The sequence below is a fragment of the Pinus tabuliformis genome, chromosome 6, assembly GCF_031772625.1.
Source record: "Pinus tabuliformis cultivar Carrire ecotype Pingquan chromosome 6, CPIR1, whole genome shotgun sequence".
In the NCBI taxonomy this organism is placed as follows: Eukaryota; Viridiplantae; Streptophyta; class Pinopsida; order Pinales; family Pinaceae; genus Pinus; species Pinus tabuliformis.
The window spans coordinates 1,286,648,610-1,286,668,174 of record NC_142292.1 but is presented as its reverse complement, the minus strand read 5'-3'; positions in this window follow the sequence as shown (position 1 = coordinate 1,286,668,174).

Sequence of the window (19,565 nt, the reverse complement as noted above, 5' to 3'; positions counted from 1 at the left end):
TTGCTGGAGTATCCACTATGGGGTATTGCAATGTAGAGGTTTGAGTGTTTGGCTGGTTTTGAGCCATTTGGTCGAATATATGCCAATAACCTTCTGGGATATCTAGGAGGGTATTCCTAAGTTGAGAAGGAATGGTTTTAATAACACTTCCTCTGTCTGGGATAATGAGAGTGCCTAATGTCTGAGGAGATTGAGTTTCTTCAACAATGTTTTTTGCAGCACTTCCCTTGTCTGGGTTGTTTAATGGCCGAGTTGTCCCAAGAGGAGACCTTGGTTCCTCAGTTTCCCCTGTTTCTCCTCCTCCTTCACAAAGATTGCTGAAATTCCCTTCTTGCAATAGTTCTGGAGTAGAATTTTCAATTTCTTGAAAGTCCTGCTCTTCAATTTGATTATGCACCTCAGCAAAGGCTACAGATGGTGATCCTGTGGCCTGAAGGGAACTAGTAGGCTGTCTAGAAATAACTTTTCTGGGTCCTACTGAAGGCTGGATTTTACGTTCTTGAAGATTTCATCTATGAAGGTTGATCAGCCAAGGGTCACCAGCCCCTTAGCTTTTTCTAGCTTGGGTAGAGGTTTGGAATTCTTTTCTAGCTTTTTCTGCTTAGTCATACACACAAATCAACTGCTAGATTCTACCCAAACAAAACAGCAGCAAATCTGTAGGAAAGCGAGTAGGGGAGCAGGGTTGTTACATGCTCCACACGTAGGTTCTTACCTTCCATTTTTAAAACCCAATTCTTCCCTAACAGGTTCTTACACTACTCTAAAAAAAACAAATGGCTACACTCTTTCCCCAACAACGGCGCCAAAATGTGGAGCTATAAAAAGGGTCTCTTTCACCTCTAATTACCTCACATTAGTTGTCAATCCAGGAACGTTTTGTTATTTGAAAGAGTGTCTCAGTCTGAGCCTATCATTTTCTAGAGTAATGCTAGTAGTACAGTGTTCAGAAATACAAGAGTAAACAGATGCTTGTTTACAGCAAACTACTTCAAAAGATTAAACTACATATTCAGAAAACTAAGCAATTTATCAGTCAAGGGTTCAGTAGCAGTAACTCATCCCTTTGTAAACTGATGGAACTAAGGTAAATCAGAGAACAGATCATGGATCTGGGAGCCAGGCAGTAAATGTCAGTGCTCACTACAGCCTTGGATCATTCTTCACACCAAAATAACAAAGGACAGGAAATGGAACAGCAGATAAGAAATGGAACAGCGAAATAAGAAATAGAACAGCAAATTTGAAATAAAACAGCAAATAGGAAATTGTAACAGCAACTAAGTCTAGCAAGCAGTAACACCTTAATCTACAAGATCAAATGCACGAATCGTGACCTACAGGAATCAAGTGGCAATCCTTCACTCTTAAGGACGAATTGAACAACACACCAAAATGGAACAGCACAGATTAATGATGAATTATAGAACAGCACTTCAAAACCATATATGCACACGACACGCCTTAATAGTAACCTGATCTTGGTAAACCAGTTATCACTCTTAGTTATAAAAGATTACGACTGTGTTTCAGAATGGAACAGCAATGTTTATAGATCCAACAATCGCAAAGAACATAATCGCTAAGATGAATTCCAGAATATCAATGAATAAGTGCACAACACAAAGGCTCTGTAATTGAACAGCAACAATATTCTGTAAAGACTGACAGTATTATATCAAAACTTAGAAGAACAGTGATACGTTGCAGAGTCAATGCAATAATTTTGTCTTAGTAAAGTAAACATAACAGAGCATGTGATGTAAACTAACAAAACACATCAGATTACCAAATAACGCTGATAAGCAAACCACACATAAACCAAACGTAATAGTACAGGAGCAAGTGTCCTCCAGGGCCAGGCCCTTAGCCTCCATGGGTACACCGCTTGAAGTTATTCCAGACTCAGGGATGAAATAGCAACCGAGTTTGTATTAATGCATAAAATGGAATTACAGTAGATCAGTTCTCAACGAGACTCGATGATCAAAGTTTCAATCTTCAGAGAAGTTACATAAAACATAAGGATTTGATTCCCCCTCGAGCTAACAGTGCTGCCCGTTTTATAATGATGAAGGCGGAGATGTCTAGGTGTAAAAATAGTTAAAGCAGCGATCCCTCAGGATCAAAGGATCCTGAGGGATTCGTCGAACCGTTAGTTCTTAGTTATCTCTTTTCCTTCTTGCGCCGAGCCGACATCTCCACTTCCTTTCCAGGGCTGATTCGCTTTGATCTGTTTTTCCTTGTTTGCATACGGTTCCCCGTCAAAGGGACAGCGGTTAACCTGGCCTTGTTCTTTCCTTCAGCACGGGAGTCTTTTTTTTTCCCTTCTTTCTGCATAAGAAAATGACAATTGTCAGTGTTTTCGCTTTGCACATTAATCTCACAGGTTTCATTACGATTCCTTATCATTTTCCTAGTTCATGATGCAAAAGGTTTGTAAGTTCTAATGAAAAGATGTTGAAATAATTACCAAAAACATACCTTCTTTAGTACTCCACAGTCGGCTAGGCATTTAAAGACCTTGTGACAAGTTTTCGAGCCCACGGAAGTGACTTGATGGATCCCTTGTATTGTGTATAAATATAATTTGGAGGAGATCCATTTAACATATCTAAGAAGCATCTTTCATAGTCTACATATCAAGAAAGGCAAGCAAGTCCAGGAATGTGCGAGTGCAGGAACGGGCAAGTGAAAGAATGTGTGAGTGAAGAAACTCAAGTGCAGGAATGTACAAATGTAGGAAAGCATAAGTGAAAGAACATGTGAGTGCGGGAACGCGTGAGTACAGGAAAACGAATGCAAGAATGCGCAAGTGCAAGAACACGCTAGTGTAGGAATGTGTGAGTGTAGGAATGCGCAAGTGCATGAATGCGAGTGCACGAATGCGAGTGCCAGAACGTGCGAGTGAAAGAATGCGCAAATGCAGGTAGCACGAGAGAGGGTTGAGCATGTAGCAGACTGCAGCAAGGTGATGCAAAATTTGAGCATGGTTAGGCATGTATTGTATTGATGTCTTAAGGTTGAATTTATGCTACTAGATGATGTCTCAGGAGAGGACAATTTGGAAGTATGTTAGCAACCAAGAGGAAGGGTTTTCTAGGTGGTTGGATGCCCTAACTAGGAGAATATGCTACAACAAGGATTGATCACTTGCAGTCTATTGGAGGGTAGCGTGAGAGTGGACCAACTATGGATAGTGGATTGGGAATTTATGGTCTATTGGAGGACAGTGTGATAGTGTCCAAGTTGGAGCCCAGTGTGCACCATCTTCATGGACTTAGTTGGTTTTTAGAGTGGCAGTTGTTGAGATCATGGATCTTATAAACCAAGAACAGTTTTTGCAACCCTAGACTTGTGTATGGAGAAGGACATCTATAGCAGATGATGGGCAGTCCTCCTAGCCCGTGTTCATTATCGGAGATGGACATCTTGTAGTGATAGGTGGAAGCCCTCTGTTCCCTATGTTAGTCATTATTGGAGCAGCACAAGAAGACCATAATGGGATGAAGTCCCTGAGTAGCTGAGGAGCAGCAATGGGAAGTTGAGAGTTGTTCTCAACTGGAGTTGTGAACAACTCAACAAGAGTCTCGATGTGTTGTGCCCTTGATGGAATAAGGCACAACTAGTGAGCAAATTAGATAGTCGAGGTTTAGTGGCCAGATGGACTTGGATTGTTGATAGAGGTAGTGTTGCAGATCAAGAGTTGACGGACCAGGCAGGTATAGGGTACGACTGAGAGGAGATGAGAGAGCATGCAACAACCCAATGGTCAGAGTATCTTGTTGAGGGCTGATTGGTTTTTGATGGACTGACACTAAGCCTCATTTTTGTATTCTTGTATCAGTGGATGTATGACGGTCATTATCCTTGGTACGGGAGCCCTAGAATGTTGTATTATTCAAGTTGATTAATATAACGAAGTTAGATTATTGTACAAAATTGTGTAAAAATTTATGTATATTTTGTGCACTAGTATGATTTACTGTTGTTTATATTCCGTTGTACAAAGTAGTTTCGTTGTGATACTTGGTTTGGTAACAACAATGATTTAATATTCTATCCTAGTCATGAGGATCGTGGAAAAACAACATGGTATTAGAGGGTGTCTAAGCTACTTTAATGGGATAGTGAATCAGCATGTGCACAATGAAGCAACTCAGAGAGAGTTGTGGTTGTATAGATCATGGAGTAGAGGGTTCAACTGAGGACATGTGGTCTTGACGGGTTACATGGCGAGATGGGCTAGGAGTTCTGGTGGATCGATGGTGAACTTGGTGATCTTCAGTATGTTGTGTGGCAGTTTGCAGATCATGGAATTCCTTTAACTTGCCATGGATGGTTGGGAGATATCGAGGATTACTTTGGCATGGACGAGATCAGTTTGATCAAGATGGATTCATGTGATGGACTACAAATTAGTAGCCTAGAGTCTTCATCAGATCATGATTTTATATATCTAAGATTAAAGGGATTTGCACAAGTGGTATTTGATCTAGGAGGATGAGTTCTTGCAGGACTGAGCCAGGGGAGATCATGTAGGCTCAGAGGGAGTAGCCTGTTGAAAAGTGTGCAACAAGAAATGCTTGTTGAGAATGCAACAAGATGATGGAGCTTAGTGGAAAGGAGTCGCCTTCACTAAGTGGTCCCGCAGGCAAGTTTTGGCGCAAAGTCTATTTTTAGACTATGTCTATTTTTAGACATATGGATCATGGTTTATGAGTTGTAGGATGTTGTTTATGGATGATTGGTTATGTTGGGAAAAATAGATGGACTTCTATTTTTGGATCACAGCAGGAGTGATCAGAGTCTATTTTTAGACTGCTAGTCAAAAATAGAAAAGTCAAATATTATTGTCTCATAATAACATTTACACTATAAACTTTATCTTATCCTCTTGGAGCACTTCAGTTTGAGCTACAGATGTGGCACATGCATTTGTCAAAAGGAAATATGCTTTCTTTGTGGGTCAGTTGAGCTATTGCATGCAGGACATCAGTTAGAACTCATGCATGTGAGTTATGTAGAGTTAGATGAGTAGTTAATGGAGTTGTGTTCAGTTTGACTTAGTTGAACTAGTTGTATTTAGTCTAACTGGCCAATAGACTAAGTGATGAGTTGTGTGAATTAGTTATTAATTAATTCACTAATTATTAACTCATAATGCAACTGAAGAATACATCAGTTAACTCAGTGCATGTACAGTTCAGTGGAGATAGGTGTTAGAGGTTGAGATTGCTATCAGTTGTGACTATAGTTGTGCATGAGATTTTTCACAATCAAAGGATTGAGTATGCCCATGAGAATTGCATATGCCCAGTGATATAGCTTGTGCTCACGTGATTTCCAGTGTGAGTGATTCTCCAAGTTAAATAGAACTTGGAACGAGTTTAGATTCATTCATTCTCTTGTAGGATTGTGCAGTGGAGGCAGGCAAAGCAGCGAGGGAGATTTGGAGATCAGATCTGAGCTGTATTGTGTGTAACAGGTGGAGATGGTGTTGGCTACTTGCGAGGAGTATTGTACTATGTAATGTTACATGTTCTCAATCATTAATATACATATAGTATGGGGTTTTTAGCTGTAAGCTTTCCCCAGGTTACATACTGTGTTAATGTGTGCATGCGATTGATGTTTCATTGTTTTTTATGCTGCTAAATTAATGATCAACATAGAGGAGATTATGTATTGTGCATGTATTCCGCAATAGTGTATAATCGGGATAATCTCTATGAATAAGTGTCATATTATTCAAAATTTCTACATAGCCTTATGGAGCTTTAGGATCATCAGGTCCAGACATGATGAGGCAGTGACACTATTAAGATTGCAAGGTTCATTCTACAGAGTATGTTGCAGTGATAGATTCCATATGAGCTAGTGTCGTCGGAGATGATGTTGATGGAGACTACCTAGTGTTAAAAATACCTCCCTCGCTAAGAGGTAGTGTTGAGATTTGTATCTTGGGAGGTACTCCAAACTGTAGGCTTGAGGGTTGTGGACGATTTGGCACACAAGTGTGGCTTGTGGGTGTGGAACCTAAGCATGTGGGCTTTTCACCCAAGCTTTTGGGTGTGAATCCATGAATATTTTTGGACATGTACTGATTTTATGCGATAGAGGATCCCGATAGAAACCAATAGCATCGAAAATCACTCAAATCCAAGGTCTAGAACTTGAGTTGTGAATTTTTGAAGTTAATGTGTGGGTGTGGTCAATGTCAGCTAGGCATTTAGAGACCTTGTGACAAGTTTTCAAGCCCACGCATGTGACTTGATGGAGCCCTTGTATTGTGTATAAATATAAGGTGGAGGAGAGTCATTTAACATATCCAAGAAGCATCTTTCATATTCTACATGTCAAGAAAGGTAGCGTGAGTGCGGGCAACACGAGTGCAGGAACGCGAGTGTAAGAATGCACAAGTGCAGGAACATGCGAGTGTAGGAACACGTAAGTACGGGAACGCACGAGTGCAGGAACGTGAAAGTGCAGGAACATGCGAGTGCATGAATGCAAGTGAAGGAACGCACAAATGCAGCAATGTGCAATTGTATAAACATGCGAGTGCAAGAACGCGCGAGTGCAAGAACACAAGTGTAGGAACGCATGAGTGCAGGAATGCGTGAGTGCATGAATGTGAGTGTAGGCAGTGAAAGTGCAAATAGCATGAGTGAGGGTTGAGCAGGTAGCAGACTGCACCACGGTGATGCAAAAGCTAAGCAAGGCTAGGTATGTATTGTATTGATGTGTTAAGGTTGAATTGATGATGGTGGATGATGTCCTAGGAGCGGATAGTTTGGAAGTTTGTTAGCAGCCAAGAGGAAGGGTTTCCTAGGTGGTTGGATGCCCTAAACAGAAGCAGATGCTACAGCAAGGATTAGCCACTCATGGTCTATTGGAGGGCAACATGAGAGTGGACCAAGTGTGGATAGTGGATTGGGCATTTATGGTTTGTTGGAGAACAGTATGATAGTGTCCAAGTTAGAGCCTAGTTTGCACCATCTTCATGGACTTAGGTGGTTTCTAGAGTGGTAATTATTGAGCTCATGGGTCTGATCAACTAGGAGCAGTTTGTGTAACCCTAGACTTATGTGTGGAGAAGGACATCCACAACAAATGATGGGAAGTCCTCCTAGCCTGTGTTCATTGTGGGAGATGGACATATTGCAGTGATAGGTGGAAACCCTCTGTGCCCTATGTTAGCCTTCATTGGAGCACCGCAGGAAGACTATAGTGGGATGAAGTCCCTGAGTAGCTGAGGAGAAACAGTGGGCAATTGAGAGTTGTTCTCAAGTGGAGTTGTGAACAACTCAACAAGAGTCTTGATGTGTTGTGCCCTTAATGGACTAAGGCACAAATAATAAGTAGATTGGATAGTTGAGGTTCAGTGGTCAGATGGACTAGGATCGTTGATAGAGGCAGTGTTGCAGATTAGGAGATGATGGATCGGGCATGTACAAGGTATGACAGAGAGGAGCTGAGAGAGGATGTGATAGCCAAATGGTCAGAGTATCTTGTTGAGGGAAGATTAGTTGTCGATGGACTGACACCAAGTCCCAGTTTTGTATTCTTGTCTTTGTGGATATATGAGGGTCATTATCCTTGGTACAAGAGCCTTATATTGTTGTATTATTCAGGTTGATTTACATAATGAAGTTGGGTTATTGTACAAAATTGTGTATATTTTGTGCACTAGTAGATTTACTATTGTTTATATTTCGTTGTACAAATTAGTTTTGTTGTGATACTTGGTTTGGTAGTGTCAGTGATTTAATATTCTATCATAGTCACTAGGATCATGGAAAAACAACAGTCATTAGTGTCAAGGTCGACCCATCTTGTGTAAAAGCTATCATTTGCATATTCAGTGGGCTTGAGCATCTTATAATATATCTTCATATCTTCACCATAATAGGTGGCGAGTTGACCACCACTCTTATTGTAAAGCACAAGGTGAGAGTCATCCATATGTGTAATGATCCATTTAATCACCTCTGCACATGGCATGACCAGGAATTTGCATGCAATCCTATGCATCCTAGACTTCTTGATGTTGATGTACGCATGCACATCTTCTAAGTCCTCAGCAAAATTTTCCTACATGAATGTGTTGTATATCTTGCTACATGTGACATGTATAGTCTTATTAATAAAGCACTGGGTGTCTGCATATATAGGAATGTTGGTCTTTGTAACTTCAACAGGGTCATGAGTGCTTGCTTCTGATGGTTCTTTCAAGGCCACTTTACGAGGCAACATGCCACCAATAGATGACAACAAGGTGACAATACTTGTAGCACAAACACTTGTTTGTGGCAGAACACTCATAATGACAATATTAGCTTAAAGAAACCTACTTAAGCAGTGATATGTATAAAACATGTAAAAAGAGCCATCACATGTAACTGCACTTTACATTCTGTTAACGACAACACAAAATAACTTGCATGCATGAGAAAATGGGCATGCAAACTAGGAATGTTCACTTTCAAAGCACGAAGAGATGGATAGGGTCATTTGGGTCTTTGTAGTGCGCTCATGCACTCAAACAAGTGGAAAAAATAATCAAGGGTGCACTAGCGCACTCTGAAGGGTCAAAGACATGAGTTGTTAGGTATTCAGGCCTTCACTATATGCTGAAGTTCTCAAGGAGACAAGGAGGGCGCAGTGTCGCACTCTGAAGGGAAAAAGGAAAGGGTTGACAATTCTTCGAGCCTTCACAATGTGCTCATGATCTCAAGGACAAGGAGGGAGCACTGTCACATGCCAAAGGGATGAAGGAGGATGCTTCGTGTCTTTTTCATGTGCTCGTGCGCTCGAGGGAGGGTGCAGTTCTTCGTGGTGAAGAAGTGCGCTCTAGAGGAAAACACTTTTTAGGGGCAGTTTTTTAGTCTGATCGGGCTTCAAGCACAAGAAGTGTGATCTACAAGTTGGATGCTTAGAAACAAGTTTAAACAACAAGATTTGATGATAAAAATGAGTAGAAGAAGGATCCATAAGGTTATATATTTATTGTAACATTCATGGTGGAATATGAAAGGTTTGAAGAATGTGAAGAGTTTCTGCATGCGACAACTGATTAACATTTGCAGCATGAAGATCGAGCATAAACGCTAGTAGTCAAACTGAAAAAACTATGAAACGATAGTAAGAAAAGAAAGAATGATAGTGAAATATTGAAAGGCAATGAAAAGATTCAATATGCAAAACTTACCTGCAGCGTTGGTTGATGAAGAGTCTCTGGAATCCTAGTTGTGCACAAAACTCAGATGGAATGATTATGTAGAATAATGATTAATTGAGTAGATTTAAAGAAGTTAACATGCGAAACTGATTCATGCATGAGCGCCATGTGTCAACGAGTGAAAGTATTAGTTAAGAGAAGTTAAGTGGGGCTCCTATTTTCTAGAAGTGTGCCCACATGAAACAAGCTGCTCATACATGTACCAAGGAAGAGTGCATGTCTTCAACTTGAAGGTATGCTCTCTAGTAGGATGCACTTGCTCAACATGAAGGAGTGCACTCAAGGAGGGTACACTTCTTCAACCCAAACGGGTGTGCTCAAGTGACCACGAGTTCACCTAACCATGGACTAACTAACTAGAGTGCTTCTAATGGTTAAGAGACGACACTTAGGAAACATTGACTTAAGAGGGTGCGACACTAGGAGAAAAAAAAATAGCAAATAAAACAACATGACTACACAAAGGAGCTTGAAATGACAGTTGATTTAGGCTCCAAAATTCACATAGGGAAAAATTTTGTAAGGTCATTGTCACAGCAACAACACTTGGTGACACACTAGGAGAGCCCAAGCTTCTCTGAAATGGTTTCATTTAAGTGCAAAGTCCCATTACTCCAGGAAGTATTGATTCAGTCATCGGGTTACCTTAGCTCTCCATTCTTACCTGGTTAAATATATAGTCTTCCCTACTCCATTACTCAGCGTAACACACATATAACAAGTCGTATCATTATTCTATTGATGTAAGTAAGTGATCCAGGTGGCTCTAGACACAAGCAGAAGTCCAAGAGGACTCAGGAAGGGTCAAAAATCAAAGTGTTTGGATTATGCTCGAACTAGGTTCATGTTGAAGATCTCGTCGTTGTGATCACGGTGGTGTGAATGGTTCGTCAAACCGAGTCTATATGTGAATGTTAGGAGCAGTCAAAGTTCAGGGTTGACTTTGGTGACTAGGCAGGCTTAAGGAGGCAGGAATTTGGACAAAACCCGGCCACCGGATTCCGACCAACCTGGGCTAGATTCCGGGTGAATTTGTGGCCTGTTTAAATTGTCTCCTTCAGTCATTTTTCGAATTTTCAAAAATGTCTAATTGTTTTTTAAATAACAAAAAAAAACATATTATTGGGGTGGTGAGCCACCAACCCCGCCACCCCCCAATGGCTTACATCTATTAAAAATCAAAATTTTTATGGGCCGACAGGCCATGACCCCCACCGGCCCTCCCTCAACCACTGCATAACAAAGTTTATATTTAAAAATAGGTCGGCGCCATGACCCCGCCGGACCCCCCAGTCAACCACATAACACATTTAACTATGGGGTGGGCGGGCCACCTCTGGTGGACCCGGCCCAAACCACCATATATACGCAATAGTAATTAAGCGAGGCCAGCGAGGATTAAACCCACCTAGCCCACGTGGGTCGGCCCCATATGGTGGCGTACACCTTAATGCAAACCATCTACCAACCATTTGATGCCCATACTTAAACGGCATACCAACAACGTGCCATTTTAAATAGGTATAAAAACTATATGCCATAAAATATTTATATGCACGCCTAATTCGAGAGGGTCAAGATTTGATTCCTCGACCTCTCTCCAACCAAACGCTAAACTTACAAACACGCCAACGGCCAATATTGGTAACTCCACCCGAAATTTTATATATAAACTCATTTGTTAGTGCGCCCAGCAGCATGGAGGAGCCAAGAGCGTGCACGAGAATCGAGGCACAAATTTTTAATTAATTTATTGCAGGTGGAACCATGAACCCAAAGAAGAGGCAGGCGGAACCATGATTGGGCAAAATTCTCAAGAAGGTGAATCTTACACCTCTCAGCGATACGAACCTGATGGTGCAGTCAGAATTTTGATCTAAGCAGTAGATTTTCAGATGACTCGGAGGAGGGAATCTTTGAGGAATCTAGGGGAATCTAGAAGATTCCTTAAGCCCTAGATTTTCACTTTCTTAGAATTTAGAAATTTGACAGTCGATTTTTCACTATTCGACGCCACAAATATGATGGTGCATTCAGATTTTCCATTTGATCATTTCATTGTTCAACCACTTTTCAAAGTGGAGTGCAGGTGTTAGCATTCAACGTGCGATCAGTAATTCCATGAGATTCGACACCGCAAGATTGATGGTATGGCCAGCTTCAGCAGTTTGACATCTTTTTCTTCAGATGGCCCTAGGATGTGAGGTATATGCAGTGTGTTCATGTACTTCTTTTTGCTATGAGATGCATTGTGTTGCATAGATCCCTGTTTGATGTTTGATGTGGGATCTTGTTTTCTTACTTGTTTCATGATTCCTACTTGATGTGACGCGGAATCATTTGTGGGATGTACTTGTTGTCATGATTCATCGTGTTTTTTTGAGTTCCCTTTGTCATTATGTAGATGGGATACTCATGTGTTGCCATGTATGTTTGTATTGAGATCCCTTTTATGCCATGTTGGTGGGATTCTCATTATCATCATGCATGCGTTTATGTCATACTGATAGGAGTCCTTTTTGAATGAGATTTCCTGTAGTAGGACATCTCTTGGAGCCACTCCTATGTGAGGGCATTTTCCTTGTATGATAGCGACGTCACCACTTATGTACATCATCACTATTGACACCACTTAATGCATCGTCCTACACCATCTTGACACCAGGGCCCGGAGACGTAGTCCCTCCTGGACGAACTCCATTATCAACGTCTTGTGTCTTGTGTTGCTGATGATTGTCATGTTACTTCTTCTTTACAACATGCATATCTGTTCCTTTATGCTATTTTAAATTCAATTCTAATCACATCGCGAAAGCAAAATATCTTTGTTAAATTCGGGAGTTGAGTCAACTCGGATCAAGTTTCGTATCAGAGCTGTCTTTGCGTGGATTTGAATTGTAAGCATGAACAATGGAAAGTGCAGTGATAGAGGATGAACAAGCGATGTACAAGACCATGCTCAAAATTTCCAAAAGGGTGGAAATAATGTATGAAACTCTACAGAAAGAGACAGAGGAAAAGGAGCGATTGCAACTTCAATTGCAAGCCACGGAAGAGGCCCTGGAAGAACTGAAGCACAACAACCAGAATCTTCAAACAGAGAATGTTGAATTGAAGATGCTTCTACATGAAGAGAAAGAGGAGAAACATAGTCTGCTACGACAGCTACAAGCAAAAGATGAGGCCTTGGAAAAGCTGCAGCATGACCCATGTGAGGTAAAAAGTAATTCTCTAAATTCATGTATGTGTCCTGATGATGATTTCGTTGTTTTTGAAAATCATACCACAGGAATTGGCTCCAAACTATTGAAGAAAATGGGTTATGAAGGAAAAGGCTTGGGCGTTAATGGCCAAGGCATTGTCAACCCCATCAAAATAGAGGAATTACCCCATTAGGAAGGACTTGGGTATGTCGGAAAGGAAGTTGGGGAATGCGCTGAGACAGCTAGCGAACCACCAACAACAGATGATGAGAAGACCTCATCAGTTCTTTCCAATTCAACAGAGGAGGTAAAAGATGTTGATTTCATTTCAGTTTCATCTTCACATAGTATGATTTCTGTTGGAGATGTGGAGATACCAATTACAGGGACAAACATGAGGCTCCTTACCAGGATGAGGAGCAAGGAGAAAAAAGAACTTGGTGTTAATAACCAAGGCATAACTCAATCATTGGAGGTTGTGCAGAGACTTAAATTTGCAGGCTTGAGATACGCCAAGGGATAATGCTCGAAGGTGTCAGATTCTTCCGAGACATTATCGAAATCATCGAGGAAAGACAATGATGGGAAAACATCCCCATCATCCCATGGCAGTGCCCATTGCAGGGAAGGAGTTGAGGCAAGCTCTCATCGCCATACTTACACTAGAGACAGCAAGGAAAGGTATAACCAGTCTCGACATTTGAATGTTCATTTCAATTATAATCATGTTGTTAATGATGGACATAAATCATGGAATCGAAAGACATGTACCTTTTGTGGATTACATAACCATACATTTTCTAAGTGTTGGAAAAGAATAGCAGCACACAAAAGGAGGAGGCATGAAAGACCCTCTCAACAGCAGGTAAAGAAACATGTTAAGCAGATCTGGAGGAAGAAGATCTATTGCAGTCATTGTGACAGAAGTGGCCATCAAAGAGCCACATGTTGGAGGCTCCATCCAGAGCAGCGCCTTAAAGACAAAGTGTCGGTGCATGAACCAGGCGAAAAAAATGTTCGACAAGTAAAACCACCACATGGGATCACCCATTCACATTGATAAGTGAAAAATGGTTTCTAGATATGTTAGCTTGTCATGGTCGTGCTTTTGTAAATCATTTGTTGCATTTTAAAATGTAAAAGTGATGATGTGTTTTCCATCACTTGTTCAGCAACAATGATGTCTGGTCTTATTTTGTGTTGCATGATAAACTGTGAAAGTGTTGTCGTGTTTCCATCACTTGTCAAGACAAAAATAGTGTTTGGCCTTATCTTTGTAAATCATGTGTTGCATTGATGATGTGTTTTCCACCACTTGTTGGAGAAATAATGATATGTTGGCCTTGTTTTTGTAGCTGGGGTATTGTTTCCATTTTGATGTAAACTTGACCACCGAGTATGTGTTATAAACTCGTGGCAAATGTGGGATGATTGGGTCATTAGTTAGTCATGAAATTCAAGCATGTAATTTGCAAAATAATGTACTAGAGGTTGCAGGTGTCGACTCATCGCTTAAGGCTCTGAAGAACAAAGGTGAAGGAGATGGAAGTGAGACCTTTTAGGATGCTTGTGATGCAGATAAGGTACACAAAAGTTGCATATTATTTTTCATGCCTTTTGGGGAACAAAAGCTCCTCAGTGGGGAGGATTGATCCAGGTGGCTCTAGACACATGTAGAAGTCCAAGAGGACTCAGGAAAGGTCAAAAATCAAAGTGTTTGGATTATGCTCGAACCAGGTTCATGTTGAAGATCTTGTCGTTGTGATCATGGTGGTGTGAACGGTTCGTCAAACCGAGTCCGTATGCGAATGTTAGGAGCAGTCAAAGTTCAGGGTTGACTTGGGTGACTAGGCAGGCTTAAGGAGGCAACAATTTGGACAAAACCCGGCCACCAGATTCTGGGCAAATTTGTGGCTTGTTTAAATTGTCTCCTTCGGTCATTTTTCAAATTTTCAAAAATGGCTAATTGTTTTTTAAATAACAAAAAAAACATATTATTGGGGTGGCGGGCCACCAACCCCACCACCCCCCAACGACCTACATATATTAAAAATCAAAATTTTTATGGGCCGACGGGCCATGACCCCCGCCAGCCCTTCCTCAACCACCGCATAACAAAGTTTATATTTAAAAATAGGCCGGCAGCCATGACCCTGCTGGACCCCCCAGTCAACCACATAACACATTTAACTATGGGGTGGGCGGGCCACCTCCGATGGACCCAGCCCAAACCACCATATGTACTCAACAGTAATTAAGCTAGGCCGATGAGGATTGAACCCACCCGGCCCACGTGGGCCGGCTCCCACCAGGCGACCCCATATGGTGGCGTACACCTTAATGCAAACCATGTACCAATCATTTAATGCCCATACTTAAACAGCATACCAACAACGCGCCATTTTAAACAGCTATAAAAATTTTATGCCATAAAATATTTATATGCACGCCTAATTCAAGAGGGTCGGGATTTGATTCCCCGACCTCTCTCCAACCAGACACTAAACTTACCAATGTGCCAACACCCAATGTTGGTAACTCCGCCCAAAATTTTATATATAAACTCATTTTTCAGTGCGCCCAGCAGCATGGAGGAGCCAAGAGCATGCACGTAAATTGAGGCTCAAATTTTTAATTAATTTATTGCAGGTGGAACCATGAGCCCAAAGGGGGAACCATGATTGGGCGAAATTCTCAAGAGGGTGAAATTTTTGCAATGTCCAAATTGGACAAACTTTATGTCAATCTTACACCTCTCAGCGACACAAACCTGATGGCACAGTCAAAATTTTGATCTGAGCAGTAGATTTTCAGATGACTCGAAGAAGGGAATCTTTGGGGAATCTAAGGGGAATCTAAAAGATTCCTTAAGCCCGATATTTTCACTTTCTCAGAATTCAGAAATTTGACAGTCGATTTTGCTATTCGATGCCACAAATCTGATGGTGCATTCAGATTTTCCATTTGATCATTTCATTGTTCGGGCACTTTTCAAAGTTGAGTGCAGGTGTCAACATTCAACGTGTGATCAGTCATTCCATGAGATTCGACGCTGCGAGATTGATGGTACAACCAGCTTCAGCAGTTTAACATCCTTTTCTTTAGATGGCCCTAGGATGTGAGGTATATGCAGTGTGTTCATGTTCTTCTTTTTGCTATGAGATGCAATGTGTTGCACAGATCCCTGTTTTATGTTTGATGTGGGATCTTGTTTTCTTACTTGTTTCATGATTCCTGCTTGATGTGACGTGGAACCATTTGTGGGATGTACTTGTTGTCATGATTCGTCATGTTTTGTTGAGATCCCTTTGTCATTATGTAGATGGGATACTCATGTGTCGCCATGTATGTTTGCATTGAGATCCCTTTTATTCCATGTTGGCAGGATGCTCATTATCATCATGCATGAGTTTATGTCATACTGATAGGAGTCCTTTTTGAATTAGATTTCCTGTAGTGGAACATCTGTTGGAGCCACCCCTGCGTGAGGGCATTTTCCTTGTATGATAGCGACGTCACCACCTATGTACATCATCACTATTGACAGCACTTAATGTAGTGGCCTACACCATCTTGACACTGGAGTCCGGAGACGTAGTCCCTCCTGGATGAACTTCGTTATCAACATCTTGTGTCTTGTTTTGCTGATGATTGTCATGTTCCTTCTTCTTTACAGCATACATATATGTTCCTTTATGCTATTTTAAATGCAATTCTAATCACATCACGAAAGCAAAAGATCTTGGTTAAATTCTGGAGTTGATTCAACTAGGATCAGTAAGGGTAATATAGTATGGAAAATTAGAAACAATCAGAGTGTGAGCTTTACATCTTTGGAATTGCTCCGCTGCCAATAGGCCTAGATAGTAACTGACAGAGTCGCTTCAGGAACATAAACGTTTCTTTGCTGCCAGTGAGCCTGAACAGTACCCTGGCGAAGTCGCTTGCTTTACGTCCCTGGGCAGGAAACCTTTATCTTCTTTCACCCTTTATATTTCTATTTCTTTATCATAGGAGTGTGCATAGGCACTTATTATTTTTCACAGGCGGAAGAGGGATCCTGACTTATTGAGAGTAGAAGAGTTTGTTCCTTCAGAGACAGGTTCTAGACATCTTATGCATTGTTCACTAAATTTTTTTCCCTTATCTTACTCTATAAATATAGATAAGTAAGAACACATTATTTATAACATGACCGAGTGTAAGAATGAGAATGTTGAATGGATACGGGCATCATGGTTTGATTTCAACTTCCCAGCTAAAGGATCATACTTTCCATTGGAAAATCATTGACTTGAAAGTGATAAACCAAATCAAGGGAGAGCACAATAGATAAGAAAATGGTTGCATGTTACTATAACTTTCCATTCACAAAATATTAGCCACGTCATCTCAAAGCTCAAGACTAACTTTATTCAAAGATAAATAAAACAAAGAGAACAAAATTGAAACATGAAAACACATAATGAGAATGCAGTTTATCTAACTATGTACAACCTATCTTATACAAACCTAAACAGTACAGGGTCGGGTTATGTAAAGTGGAATTTCCAATGCAGCCATAGAAGTTTCTCTCGACCTTTCAACTGTAATATGTGATCATGTAGAACCAAAAGAAAAGGTAGTGTAGTGAACCAAAGAAAGTGTGCAGAGATCTGCACTAACAAACAGAAACAGGAAGTATAACCACAACGGTGTATTACACTCAACTACTCAATCAAGCGAAAGACTCCACAACAAAAATAATTATTAAGACACTAAACATATAAGAGTTGACAAAGCATGTGAAAATATAGGTCATAAGACATAGGTTCTGGTTGATAAGATTCCTCAAGGGAATCTGCAATGGGATCGTGAAAGCAGCCTTTAGGGAAAGATAAACCGAAAAGACTGAATAAATACATGTCCATGTCATAAGCAATGTTGTCAGGGTGATCATGATCCATGTTCTTGTGCGCGAGAGATTATTTGATGGATGATGAAAAGGATTCCTTACAAATTACATATCTACTTAAGATGGGATTTAATGGTGGAAGTTCAATAGTCAAACCAAATTTCATCCCCTGAGGGTTGAAGAATTTTATGTGAAGAAAATAAGCATCCCTCAGGAGAGAGTCAACATCCCATGTGTTGACGTGAATGATAGAATTTTCTAAGAGAATCATAAATTGATTGAAATCATAAGTGATGCCATGGTGATAGGTACCTGACATAACCATTAGCGTAGGATGATGTGCGTTACTCACCTAACTTGAATTATGAAAAAACAGGTCAGTTCCTTATCGAAAAAAGTTTCATTATTTAAATCATGAGATTCAATAGAAGATAGATTTTAAATATTACCGCAAAATATTCAATGATAAGCATGTCATGTATTTTATAAAAAGGTGATATACCTTAAAGAAAATCTTTCATAATCGTATCAAACTCCATCTAAAGTTGCTGCAAATCCAAATATTTATGTAATAACAAATATTCATCCATATTACTTGAAAAAGCATGACCGTATAATTCAGAGAAAAGGAAATCACAGGGCCATGACCATCTAAGGGTTCAATTTGATCAATGGGTGAAGGATTGACTGGTGGAATATCAAGATTCATAGATGGCTGATTGATAAGATCATATGAATCACCATCAGGGAAAATATGTGAAAGAAAAATCAATTCTTCATTAGTAAATTGATATTTCGATTTAATGATTGGTTCAGGTCCAACACATAGGACATCAAAATGAGGACATGGGACAAAAAGCATATATGGTTCTTCCTCAGGGTGTTGAAATTCTTCTTGATCGGGGGGACTTGAAGAGTTTGATTCAAAATATTTCCTTGACATCCTGACTAAGAAACGAAACTTCTCATCTAAGAACTATGAGTCCACATCCTTATCTAGAAATTGATAACAGAGATGAAGGAATCGCTCATCAAAGTGTTCAAGAGATTCATTTAATTTCATTCTAATATGATCTATTTCATCAATAACATATTGATACTCATATTTTTCGAAGACACGATGAAGCTCGTTAACCAAATGCATGAAAGATGAAAGAGAATCACTGGGTAGAGAATAAAACCAACGCTTTGCACGACCATCCAATGTAAGGGTAGATAACCACGCGAGAATTTCTTCAAAATATACACCATTTGAAAAAAAAAAATGAATTCAACTAAGTAATCAAGTATGGTTATTGTACCCTTCCCATCGAATTCAAAATGTGACAAGTTATGTAAAAATTCCACAGGGATTGAAAGCTCTAAAGCTTCGGAAAAACACCTCAAGATTATGATTTGGGATGAAGCCATTAGAGGCAGAGGATTCAAACAAACTTCATAGGTTGAGCTTGTCATTTGCCCCTCCTTCTAGCACCAAAGATGTTGACTGTGTTGGATGCTACCAACATTGTAAGGGGATCTCCCCAATGTGAGGTCCCAATTAGACCTCACAACATTTGGTGTAGGAGTACCATTCGGTCATACGGTCTGAGCACCGTTAAAAGGTTTAAAGATATGCCTTGGTTAAAATCCAACACAAGAGAACACAACACCACTTTGGGGCAGCAAGAATGTGAGCTTTGTGAGACATCCAATGTAAGGTGTACGAGGGGGACTTCCACGGTTGTGAGGGAAACGAGCCACCGGTTAGAAAAGTAATAGTACTATCCTAAGGGGGGCTTGGGAAGATAGGGAAAGGCTTGTTGAATACCTACAGATTAGTCCACATAATAAATAAAAAATGTTAAATCATAATAACACTCATTCAATAAAAGGCATAGCTAAGCAAAAAATTAGTTCATTAACTTAGTATGTAATTAAAACAACATATACCATAAACATAACCAGAATAGTCCAACTACATCTACGATACATGTATGAAGAAGTGTCAGCTCATTGATATTTTGATTAAAAGTGTAAGATCCCAAGTACATTGTTACATAGATGAAACATTGTATCCAATAATGGAACACGAAACCACAACTTGCTTCTCCAAGAATGATCTATCTCCTATGTCTTACCAAAGAATTCAAGGCAAGACTTCTAGAATCGAAGCCTTCCAAAATCCCTTTGCTTAAGTTATGAGGAGATATTTATAACAAGTAACAATGACCTTTGAGCTTCC